We start from the raw sequence: 13445 nt of genomic DNA on the forward strand, positions 1-13445 counted from the left end.
AGGGGAATGGGACATGGGCAAGGGTCTTGTATTACTTGGATGTTTACTGTGTGCACCTGTTACTTATTTTTCAAATATCCAAATAATTGAATGATAACAAAACCAAAACCTCATAACCAGCAGCCCCTCCGGTTACTGCCTCATTTCTCTACCCTCCTCCCACGAGGCTTATCTGGACAGTTGTCTGTTCTCAGACTGGGCCTCCTCGCTTCTGCTCACCTCAACCCACCCAGGTGAGCCTCTGTCATCTCGACTCTGCAAACCAATCTTGTCCGGGCATCACCAACACCCTTGTAGGCAGACCCACCCCCTGCCTGGCCCATCCCTCCTTCCAACACTCTCTCCCTCATCTCTGGGTCCCTGGGACCCCCGCGCTTCAGTTCTCCTCCAACCTCACCAGCTTTTCCTCCAAAATTAAAGTCTCCAGCCCTGGCCCTGAGCTCCTGACTCCTAGAATCCAACTGCCTGCTTGACCTATGGACTTGGATTCCTAATAGAAACTGAACTCTAGCACGCTCAGAACAGAACTCTTGATTTTCCCCTCTGAGCCATTCCTTTTCAACGCTGCATCACCCTCCAGAGAACTGCTCAAACAAAAACTGAGGAGGCATCCTTGACTCCCCGTTCTCCTTCAGGGCCAAGACCTCAGCAAGCCCCCCAGGGGGGACGTACCTCCAGCCAGCGCTCAAACATGTCTCGCTCTGCGTTTCCGCCATCACTCCCCTGGTCTAAGCGCCATCCACAGCTTCCCGAGGGGTCTTCCGCTGCTCTTGTTCCCTTGCAGTTCGTTCTTCCCTGAGCACCCGGATGATATTCCTAGAACAAAAGTCAGATCATGCCCCTGTAAGGACAAATAACTGAAAATAGGAGGCTTAATGCCCCCTGTTGGAAATAAAGGAAGGGATTTCTCTCCCCTCCTTTTACTGAAAGCACTTACTTGAGAAAATTTGTCATTGTCTATTCTTTCTCTGTCTCTTTGAAACCTGTGTCAACCTTTTTAGAAGCTAAATAAGCCTCTGGCCAGCTTTATAGGGCAGGACCTGGGAGCTGCCTCTTTGAAAGGCGCACAGCCAGGGAGACGGCGCCCCCTATCTCCTAAGGGGGGAGGAGCTGCACATGCCCGTGCCTCGCTCCGGGTGCACAGCTACCTCTGGTCATAAAGACAGGAGTTTGTCCTTCCTCTGGATAACCGAGGAGCTAACACAGACAGAATCCTCGATTGCCAGGTAAGGCTAGGATGAACTGTGTGTGACAATGGCGCTCTCAAGTCCTCCTACGGGAGGACTGGTCATCGTTTATCTGAGAGCACGTGTGTCGGGGGGTGTGCCGCCCTGCTGTATAGGGGGTGGGATTCCCTTTTCTGTCTTGCATCTCTTAGCGGACTGTCTGGGATGCTGTCGCCTTCTGGTTTAATGCCCATTCATAATAAAGCGTCTTCTTTCTGTGTGCCTGGAGATGCTTTCAGGGTTGGAAGATTTCAGTGTTAATTACCTTTCTCCAACACCACCTTCTGTTTAAAACCTTCCCACAGCTTCCTGCTGCACTCAGCAGAAATCCTCAAGTCCCTAAATTGCCCTGCGAGGTGCTACACGCCCTGAGCCTGCCCTACTCTCCGACCTCAGCCCCCACCTCAAGCTCCTCTTCCACAAATACGGCCACAACGGCCATCACAAGCCTCTCCTGTCCTCTCCTAGATCGTCTCGCGGCTGGTGCCTCTCATCACACCCGTATCCACTCAAATCCTTGCTCAGCGCTCTCTCTATTATCCTGCTTTCTTTCCTCCAAAAGGCTTGTTATAATCTGTCCTTATCTTGTTTATTTGTTTATCTGTTTACTGGCTGTCTCTCCCCATTCAAACGCCAACGCTGACCTATGTCCTTTGTAGTCACTCTATATCCCTGGAGGCTGGAACAGTGACTAGTGCACAGTAGATGCTAAGTAAATATTTACACGCATGAATTTAAGTGGCATCATTGGTACTTTGTTGCTCTCAACCCCCCCTCCTTGTGCCATCTTCTCATCTGAAAACTACCTTATGTTTGATGACTATAAGCTCACACGAACCAATTGTGGAGTAAAACAGCCTAGAAGTTTTCAACCATATTAACAACAAAGACGACATCCTGATCAAAGATGCCATGTCCCTCGTCCTCCCAGAGCTGAAGCCCCACAGGCATCGCTCTGACAAATGAGAGAGCAGAGCACCCCCAGGCCAGGGCGGGGAGAAAGGAGAAAGCCCAGGCTGGCACCCGCCTCCTCTCTTCACCGCCATCCGCTAACAGCCCTACGCAATAAGGGCTGTGAACCCACTCCCAGATTAGGAAACTGAGGTTCAGGAAGTAGGGTCACGTGGTCTCACTGTGCCAGTCCCAGATACCGAGGCTCTGGAGCGTATGCCTTTCCTGACACCACAGAAATGTCACCCTCAGTGACATTTCGAGTGGCTCCTAAAAACCCTTCATGAAGAGCAGTCGAGAGAGCTGGCGATACTCAGCTCGGAGAAGAGACGGCTCAAGGTCTCCAAGCCTTGGTCCACCTTGTTTGAGAGGAGGGAATTAGAGCAGAGTCAGAATCGCACTCCTGTCTCTTCTCCCTTCCTCTTCCTTTTCTTCCCACCCTCCTCTGTCTTCTCTATTTACTATCGTTATTGTAACACAATTGACAATATATCCTATTTTATTCATAATGTCCCAAACCTGTCCCATTCTGGACTAATCGTATTCCCAAACTAGATTTGAACTCAAAAGAAAACCATTGAAAAAAACTTGATCTTGCCCCACCACTGGGATTCAATCTACTGTTTGTTTTTTTTTGGATAAAAGAATGGGCTGCACAATTAGGATTCAACCCTTCCGGACAATTGCCACTGTCCGAAGGATGCATGGCCAAGAATCGTGACAACTCATGTGTTACCAAGCGAAAGCAAGTGACCTTTCTGGGTTGCCCCTCACAGTCCACATCATGCGGGACAGCGGGCACACAAGGGCACCTGTGACTTCTCAATCCACGGCCCCAGACCCACAACTTTAGAAAATCATTCTTCAGTTCCATTATCCAGTTGCTTCGAGTGTTTAGATTCTCAGATAAAACAAAACAAAACAAAACAAAATAATGTGTTGTAGTGGTAGTCTCTTCCAAATGACAAACTTCTGTTGTTGCTCTAAAACAGAAGGGATGAGTTCCTTCACTCGTTTGTTTATTCAACAAATATTTATTGAGTGGACTATGCTGGATGCTGGGGATGGGGGTGAAAGAAACAGACAAGGTCTGTGCTTTTGAGGGGCTTCCATGGGATGGAGTGTCTTAGTCAGGGGAGGCTGGGTTATGCTGTAGGAACAAGTTAACCTCAGAGTGTCTATGGCCAACGCGACAGGAGGCTGGTGGGGGCTCCACTCCGCAAAGTCACTCAGAGACTGCTGCTAACGGAGGCCCCACCGTCTCAGTGCAGGGCCTGGGGGCTCACCCTAGCAGGGGAGGGGAGACCCGGAGAGTCGCACAGCAGATCAGCTCCACTCACATCCCATTGGCCAGGACCACCGGGCCGAAAGAGAGCGGGAAGTGAGCAGCAAATGTCTCATGCGTGGACGGAGACAGACAATAAACATATGAATAAATAGAGAGGAAAAAAACCTGAAGAAGGGTTAGTGCTGTGCAAATAATGGAGAATCTGCAGGCATTTGGAGGTGACCAGTTGAAGAGTTGACTGAGGGAAAGGTACATCACACACCCCTTGTCACAGGCCCCAGAGATCTAGCCCTGACCTGCAGTGACTCTTGTCCCCCTTCTCCCAAGCTGGGACTGCCGCCATCCCAGGCTGTGTCCCCTCCCCAGACACCACTGCCAGCACTCCACTCTCAGTCTCCAGCCATCTCTCGAGGTTAAACAGTGGGCAGTTCCACCATCTCACACTCCAGATGTCTGGAGCTGGGCAGAAGCCAGTTGAGGGCTCCCATCTCCTGCTCTGCTTCTGAGGGCCTCTTGACCCTGCCTCTTCCGGGGGCCAGCATCACCCTCAGGCCCGCAGCAGGACGGCCCCTGCTCTCACTCCCCAGCTTTCCCAGAGTTTCTCTGGAGTCGCCTTGACTGGCTTGGACTGACCATGTGGACCTTGGTGACTGTCGCAGATGCGTTGTTGCCTATGCATAGTCCATGCCCTCCTTCCTTGCTAACAGAATCCCCATGTCATTCAGACGGTCACCTCCAGGAAACATCACTTTGTCCCCAGCTCAGAGATAAATCTCAAATAGTCTAAACCAATAGTTCCTCAACCCTGGTGGCATGCTAGAATGTTACAATAATTTTAGGAACTTCTAAAAAAGACTAAAGCCTAGCATCCTCAACTTAAAAAAATTTTTAATAGAGTTTATTTTTTAGAGTGGTTTTAGGTTCACAGCAAAATTGAGCAGCAAGTGCAGAGATTTCCCATACAGCCCCCACCTCCATCCACGCCGGCCTCTCCCACTACCGACGGTTCCACCAGATGGTGCATTTGACACAATGATGAACCTGCACTGACACATCATCACCATAGGTCCTGAGTTTCCTATTCTGTGTTCCGGGGTGGAGCCTGGACAGTAATATGTCTTTTTAAAGTTTTCCAGGTGATTCTAACATACTGCCAGCATTGAGACCCCCTGACATAAGCCAACAATGAAGCATGTTTCCCCAGCCAGTGATTGGCTAAGGATGAGCATGGGACCCGGTTGTGGGCAGTAGGGTCTAAGGGGAAGTCTACTGGGGATTCTGGGAAAGATTCCTTCCTTGATGAAAACAGAAGCACAAGGAGAGAGAACTCCTCTTCTTAGAGGATGGTGTGTCTGGATGTGGCACTTGGAATAGTGCAGCCATCTTGTGATCATGAGGTCTGCCCCCCTGAGGCTAGGCAGACCTACTGAGAATGGTATGGCAGAAAGATAGAAACAACTTGGCTCCTCAGAGACATTATTGAGCTACTGGAACTGCCCTATCTTTGGAGTCTTTGTTATATGTGATAATAAATTGTCCTTTTTAAAAAAACCATCTGAATATTTCCAGTTATTCACATTTGAAAGCGTTTTAACAGATAGAGGGAATCAACCATTTTGCCCATAACAGACTCTCATTTCCTCCCCTCCCCTCAGCTGGTGTCCTTCTCTCCTCCTCTTGCCTCTCAGTCCACATATTGTTCCAGTGTCCTCCAAGCAGGGCTGGCTTGTTCCCCTATCTGAGACTTCTGCTTACGCTTTCCAGCAATTCTTCCTTCCTGGTCTCCTCACCTTAGTCCCACAAGCGGGTATCAGCTGGGCCTCCTGATTTTAAACATCAGCTCCTTACTCAGGCCACAGCTGCCCCTAAACTCCGTGCTCTGGACCAGTGGGAGGGACAGCGGGGGGCGTCTGGAAGCCAGAGACCCTGGTCTTGGTCTCAGCTTCGCTTCTTGTTTGCTCTGAGACTGTATCGGCCAGGTCAGAACAGGAAACGGAAACCACTGTAGGTATTTTCAACAGAAAAAGATTCAATAAAGAGATTCAGTAAAGGGAATTAGGTTTCTACAAAACTATGGGAAGGGATGGAGGAGCAGGCTGTGGGGGGGGGGGGCCTCCGGGAATGGATCCCGGGACGCATGAGAACTGCCCACCGGGAGAATGACCCCGCTGCCTTGGGAATTGGAGGCCACCTCTGGAACTCACTGCCGTGGACTGGCACCACCACTGAAACTGCCTCTTGACCCCAACCAAAGTGGTGACTGGACATGTGGTGGCTGGTGCAGGAAACCCCATGTGTCTATGCCCTTGCTCATCAACCCAAGCAACCAAATCTTGCACAAGTGCCTCTGAAGGACAGAGCTTAATTCTCACCTAGAGCCCTGGCTGCAAGGGAGTCTGGGAAATGTAGTTTTTAGCTTTCCACCCACTGCACACAGAAAGCTGCTAGAAGGAAGCAGGGGTGGATAATGAGAGCCACTTGACCTTACATAGCACTGCAAACTTGCGGTGGATTGCACACCCTTCCAAGCCTGTTTCTTGCTCTCCAAGTGGTGATAATAGCAATGCTTACCTCCTAGTTAGTGTGAGGTAAATAAGATAATGCAGGCAAAACACTTGGCACAGGGCCTTACCGGGGGCTAATTAATGTTGGTTATTATTTCTGATACTTCCTCTTCCGGCTCTGTGGCTCTCCGAGGCCCCTGACTCTGAAAGAGGCCCCAGAAGTCGCTCTCTTGGTGGAGAGTTTGCAGAAAGTTTAGAACGAATGGTCCCAGCAATGACCATGGACCACCAGAGTCCTTATTCAGCACCAGCCTCCCTGGACACGCTGCCCCCTTGGCCATGCCAGCAACTGTTGACTCTCCAGCCAGGAGTGTTATATAAGCTGTATGTTTTGTTTTGTTCATACGATATTTTGAAAATACCAACTTGGATGTGGCTTAAGCTGCTTAATTCCTGAAAGCAACAGAGATTGTTTGCGTAGGAGAGGCAGCCACATGCGAAGCAGCTGCCCAGGCTCCAACCCAGGCCTATCCTGACAGGCAGGCCACTCCTTTCTGGGAGATCCAGAGCCCCGAGTGCCTATGGGAAGCCATACCTTCTCAGATGTGTTGCTTCCAGCCACTTTCACCACAGGACCGGGCCCTCTGCCGCTGGCTCCCTGCCCGTCACTGAACTTCTCTGCCTTGATGGCAGCCCTCCGCTCAGCCAGATACTGAGTGATTACAGCCAGCTGGGTGTTGAGGGGGGACAGGGCTTGGTGAGAAGATGTTCTCACATTTCTGGTTTGACTCAAGCTTCTAGATTGCAAGATGGGGGCGAAAGCTCACACCCTTGGTTCCCCGACATGAGAATGGGCCACGCAGGTGCCCAGCTTCCCAAACAACTGCCTTGCCCATGCTGGGAATGCTGCCCAGGATTGCTCCCAGGGCTCTGCATTCAGAGAACATCTTCCTTTTGAGCCAGGGCCAGACAAGAGCTCACAAGTCCTTACATGAACTTCTGGGAAATAAATGTTTGTGTTCATAGCTGTTTGGCTTGAGAAAGACAACAGCTCTTTATTCCCCAAAGCTTGTCTGCCCAGGAGAAGTGGACGGGTTGGGGAATGGTAGAAACTAGAGTAACACCTTTTTTATGTCAGGAAGGCAAAGGGGTGTGACCAGAGAAGATCTGGCCCCAGCTGGATGCCCTGGCAGGAGGGGCATTGCAATACTGAGTTCTTCTTCAGAGAACAGGCCAACAGTTGCTAAACAGACAAAGTTCTCTTCCTATTTCTGCTCCAAACCTGTGCTCAGTGTGATGTAGGTTGGAGAGGCCACTGCAGAGCACACAGGCCATCGCTCCTCTGCCCCATGCCTACGGCAGACATTGCCAGTTGATCCAGTATTCTTTTCTGCTGAATTGTCTGAGGTGTACAACACAGCAATTCAAGGCAACATGCCCAATGGAGCAGAGCTGGCAGGCTGGAGAAAAGCTTTTTGGTACCCCAGATGTAGTAGAAAGAACATATACTTTGCCTATGATACAGACCCAGCCTCATATCCTGGCTCTGCCACTTTATTTGGACAAATGGGTTATTTTCCTGAGCTTTGGTTTCCTTGTTTGTAAAATGGAGAGAAGCGTAGCTACCTGAAAAGGTTGGTATCAGATCAAGTGGGATCACGTGTCTAACACTGCCGGGCCAGTTAGCACATAGCTGACGTATCTCTACCCACACACTGTTACATCAGTACCACCCTCCGACACTCGCAAACATTCGGCAGGAAGGCTGTGGGGAGGGAAATGCCAAAGCAAGTTCAAGTTTTCTCTTGAATCTTCTTCTTCTCTCCCACCTTCCTCTTCAAAAAGATTTGTTATGTGACAAAATTTATTACGCAGATTCCTTCACCTACGTAAGAAAGGAAATCCAGGAACTCTTGCAGTGTTGGTTGACATAAGGTAAAGTCTGGGCTATTTAGAAATTGTCTCATCTAGTCCATATCTTTAAAATATCAGGAGTCAAGGACCAGAATTTAAGAAAGAAAGAAAGAAGACTCTAACATCTATTAAATGTCTGCTACGTTCCAGGCATTTCTATATATGTTAGATCATTTACTTCTCATATCAACACTTTCTGTGAGGTTTGAAAAATTCTCTTAAATGTTTAATTGTGGTTATATACATATAACATAAAATTAGCCGTCTTAAACATTTCAAAATGTATAGTTCAGTAGTGTTAAGTATATTCACATTATTGTGCAACCAAACTCCAGAACTCTTTTCATCTTGCGAAACTGAAAATCTGTGCTCATTGAACAACAACTCGCCGTTCCCCTCCCCCAGGACTTGGCAACCACCCTTCTACTTTCTGTCTCTCTGAATTTGATGACTTTATGTACTTCATAAAAGTACCTCATATCGTACCTTGACAGTATTTGTCTTTTTGTGCCTGGCTTATTTCACTGAACATAATGTCCTCAATGTTCATAATGTTCATAATGTGTGTGTGTGGCACATGTCAGAATTTCCTTCCTTTTGATGGCTGAATAATATTCCATTGTATGTGTATACCACATTTTGTTTATTTACTCATCCATCAATGGACACTTGCGTTGCTTCCACCTTTTGGCTATTATGAATAATGCTGCTATGAACACGGGTGTTCAAATATCTGTTTGAGACACCGCTTTCAATCCTTTTGGTATATACCTAGAAGTGGAATTGCTGGATCATATAGTAGTTCTACGTATGTCAGCTTTTACTACAAAGGAAGGACAAGCTAAAGAGAATAAATGACTTGCGCAAGGTCAAGACAATAAGTGGCAGAATCAGTATTTAAGTCCAATTCAACTGAGTTTAATTATATATTTTCTTTGTCCTGTTAAAAGATAAACAAAGGCATATCACAAATTGTAGGAGTTTAGAGCCAGCCCTGATGGCCTAGTGGCTACAGTTCAGTGCTCACCACTTCGGTGGCCCAGGTTTGTTTCCTGGTCGCGGAACCACACCACCTGCCTGTCAGCTGCCACGCTGTGTTGGCAGCCCACGTAGAAGAACTAGAATGACTTACAGCTAGGATATACAACTATGCACTGGCGTTTTGGGGAGAAAAAAGGTGATTTGTCATCAAGACACTTAAAAAAGATTGTAGGAGTTTATTTGAGCAAAAATCTATTCGAATTGGGGGCAATATATGAGAAGTGGTTAGGAGTGCTCCACTAACAGGAGCTGGGGCAAGGCTTTTACAGAGAGGGGCAGAAGCGAAGAAGGACATTATCTGACTGGCTGTAGCTTAAGCAATTGCCTTATGTGGAAAGGCCTAGTTGGCTGTTTGTGATGGCTTGTCCTCAGGTTTCAATTTCTCAACCTTGAGGCGTTAGGCTTCCATTTGCTTCCCTTGGCTGCTAAGGCATTAGAGCCACCTGCCTAATGGCCTCCTTATTTAAGTAATTTAACACTCCCTTGAGTAAACAGTTGAGCACAACAAACTACCTCATGAAAGGGGTGCAGGTGTGAGGGAAAGCGAGGATGCCCTCTTTCCTCCCAGGATGGCATATGATCTGATGGGTCAGGAACGGTCTTGCTAGGTGGTCTGGAACATCCTTGGCCCTTCATGCTAGGCGGTCTACCTCCCTATCAAGACCCATGCAAAGACAGTACGGCCAGGGTTTGTTCAGTGGGGTCAGTATGAAGACACTGAGGCTTGGGGTGGGGAGAGAGCTGGAAGTGCACACTTCCTGACAGGCTCCCAGAGTCAGGGGTCATGAGGTTGCAAGGAACAGACTTCCACTCAGATCATCTCAAGTCAAAAATGAAGATGGAAGGATGGGGCCTCATCTCATAGGGAAAAGGAACAGCCAGGCCACATAGCGACCAGAAATGGAAGGACGCTGCAAAAAATGAATGAGTGAATGAATGAATGAATGAATGATGTTGTGGTCCCTCTCCCTCAGGGGCCGCTGCGTTTCCCATCTCTGCCTCTCACTGGGTCTGCTCTTCTCCTTTCTCCTTCTAAATCAGCTGCCTCTGCTGCCTCACGCCTCCAGCCGCCCCCTTCAGTTTCGGCTTCCATACAGCTTTGCCCAGTCAGGCCTGGCATGCGCCGGGTTCCCCAAGTGCACGCAGAACTGAGATCTCCATCCCTGCCCACCCTCTTCTCACTGACCCTGTCTCCCACATCCAACCGCAAAGTCCTGGGAGAGACAATCTGATTGGTCCAGCTTGGATGAGGTATCCAATAAACTGCTGGCGCGATGGACAGGTGGTCACCTGGCACACAGGCCCACCCCTTCCAGGTGCTGTGGGTGGAGCCTGTGTGGTCTTCAAGAACTGGAATCCACAGTGCGTGGGGTGGGTCTATGTGCTGCCCCTGCGTGTCCAGCCTCACCCCGCTGGGGACTTCAGGAGGCAGGTCTTCCCAGGTGGTCACCCCCAGGCCTTGGTAATCCAGGACATCTGCACACAAGGCCGGTCTGAGTTACGGCTTGCTTTTAAATCAAGGCGTATTTATTCCTACCATGCAGCCGCCTGGAGCCAGGCTCAGGCTCCCTTGTGTGCTCGGGTGGTCACGCTCTGGCATCGCAGGCGGGTGCGCTGGCTAGCCCTTGCTTTGACCTCAGAAAGCCCCTTGTCAGGCCAGCCGCTCCCAGCCTGCTGATGGCAGTGGGCGTGACCCTCGGGGTTAGTGCTTGGGAGGGGTCTCTCCAGCTGGATGCCCAAGCCCTTAGCACCTGCCCCCTGGATGGCACCTGCGGGTGGCTAGACAGACCCTGCCTGCCAAGGCTGAGGAAGTCCGCGACGGCTCCCCTAGCAGCTGCCTCCTGTCCATGAGCTCCCCCAGGATAAGGCTTCCTGGGAGCTGGCATCTGCCAGCCCACCATGTGCCTTCCAGAATCCTCCAATTGGGCAGTGGGGCTGGCCAAGTAAGGGTGCGGGGGCAGGTGTTATGAGGTCCCTGAACGTTCGCAGCCCCCAGGGTTTCTGGAGGGGCAATCTCAGGGACAAATGGGGTCAGAGGGAAGAACCAACAGTAGGCCAGGCTCAGGAGGCCCCTGCGCATGGGACAGACCTAGGAGAGGAGGAGTCGGGATATGCATCTATTAATTTAACAAGTAACCATCGAGCATGGTGCCACCAAACCCCATCGTCTTTGCCGAGACTAACTGGGGTCAGCTATGGTAGCAACATGCTGAGGCAGGTGGGCCCTTCCCCAGCCCCGGGGGGAACGTGTCCAGGCCGGTGGTTCTCAACCCCCTGCACTTGGGAAAATTACCTGGGGAGGTCTAGAAGGGTGCCTGGCAGAAGAATTCTGTGGTGCTGAAAATCAAGATGGTGGTCATCCTTGGTTGGGGAGAGTGACTGGAGGAAGACAATAGGGGGCTTAGAGGAGGCCAGCAAAGTTCTGTTTTTTGATCTGGCTGCTGGTTACTCACGTGCATTTAACTTATGAAAATTCATGGAGCTATACATCATTATATGTGCGCTTTTCTGTATGAATGCTTTACTTCAATAAGAAGTAAAAAAGGAAAGGAAATAACTGCCTGGCCCCACCCCAGACTGATTAAATCAGACATCTGGGGCGGACTCTGGGTAGTGGTTTTTTTTTTTTAAAGATTGGCACTTGAGCTAACAACTGTTGCCAATCTTTTTTTTTTCCTGCTTTTTCTCCCCAAATCCCCCCAGTACATAGTTGTATATTTTATTTGTGAGTCCTTCTAGTTGTGGCACGTGGGACGCTGCCTCAGCATGGCCTGATGAGCGGTGCCATGTCAGCGCCCAGGATCCGAACCGGTGAAACCCTGGGCTGCCGAAGCAGAGCGTGCGAACTTAACCACTTGGCCACGGGGCCGGCCCCAGTAGTATTTTTTTAAAAAGCTTCCCAGGTGTTTCTGAAGTGCGGTCAAGGGTTAGAACTGCTGTTTATCCCAAATTTGGTAATTCCATTCCTCAGAAGGGCTTAAGCACGGGTGTGTGTGATTAGAGGAAGTTGGTTGGGGGAACTTCTGGGAAAGTTGTCTTGCTCCCAAAAGGCGTCCAAGACAGAGATTTGAGTATGGGTGTTGTCACGGTGGGATGAGATGCTTGGGGCTGCTGCAGCCATCTTGTAATCATAAAGGGAAAAGCCCAGGGAGCACAGATGAGTTGACTGACCCAGGGCCCAGACATTGTTGACCTGCTAAGTTCCCAATCCTGGCTGATCATTGGGAACACCCAGCGAATGCTTCAAAAATGCAGATGATCAGGCTACACCCTAGAAATTTAAAAAAGTCTCCCGAGGTGGCTCTACAGTGCCATCTGCTTTGCTGAGGTGGAATCATCCATAACCCCTGTTTAGGTCTCTGATTTCCTGCACCAGTAAGTACAAGATGTAAAGCCTGCATTTTTCATTGCATTTTTTAATGGAGGGTGTCCCTCCCACAATGCACTAAACACCACACACCCCCTTCCACTTCCTGCCCAGGACTCCGTTGGTGAGTGAGTCCTTGAATGGCGGTGGAAAGACAGGAGGGATGGGCTGACAACATAACTTAGGCTGCCTCACAGCAGCACCTACCTGGTGGGGGCATGGCCGCCCAGATTTCTGGTCGTTACAAGCTTTGGGTTTCTGAGGAATGATGGTTTTCCTCCCTCTTTTCTAGACTGTTTTAAAATGTAGATTTAATTATTATTCAGGTAGGGCAAGGCCAATAGATCAGGAGACGACTGTCATTGAAAAGATAGTTTGTTACTCACAGTTCCCAAGAGGAGTGGGCACGCCACAGAACAGGGGGCCACGTGGGGAAGCACCAGGGTCAGTCAGGAGGGGGAAACGCGGCAAGAGCTTATTGTACTTTCCAGGGAAGGAACCAATGAAGCAGGGTAGACAAGCCTGGGATTGGCTAGTTTGAATAATTTCGGAGGCATAGGGCCATCCCTGGTCGTCTGGTACCTGGTCCTGAGTGATTAAGGTGCGGGGATCGTGGCCCAGAGTTGGAGATCCCCATAAAGCAGGTGGCAGGATGCGGACACCCTGGCCAGCTGGTTTGCAGGTGAAAGGCACAGACTTGTTTGCTGCTGTTTGCAGGCAGAGTTTGTATCTTTAGAAATTAGCCAGCTCTGGGGCGGGGAGTCCCTTTAGAGTCAGCAAGGCCCCCAATATGTCAAAGCATCAAAAATACAGAATAAAAAGACATGATTAACACACAGACTCTCTCTCTTTCGCATGGGGCCATGACCTGTGGCCTGAGAGGGCTCTTCGCAGATCTCCAGCTGCTGGATGGCATGTTCCAGACTTCTTTCTGAGGGCAGCAATGCAGGCTGCGTCTGAAGAATGAGCTGGAGGGATGCCAGCCTGGGAGCAGAGAGGCCAGAGGCTCGGAGCCTTGGGTTGGGAGGCTGCTGTGGGGACAGTCGGGCAGGGGGTGGGGCGGGATTTTTCCTCGCAGGAGCAGAGCGTGCTGCCTGGGTCACAAAGAAGTGGGTAAGGGTTAGTCTTCCTCAAAGTAGAAACAAACTAAGTAA

This window comes from Equus caballus, chromosome 11 (assembly GCF_041296265.1).
Source record: "Equus caballus isolate H_3958 breed thoroughbred chromosome 11, TB-T2T, whole genome shotgun sequence".
NCBI classification, from domain to species: Eukaryota; Metazoa; Chordata; class Mammalia; order Perissodactyla; family Equidae; genus Equus; species Equus caballus.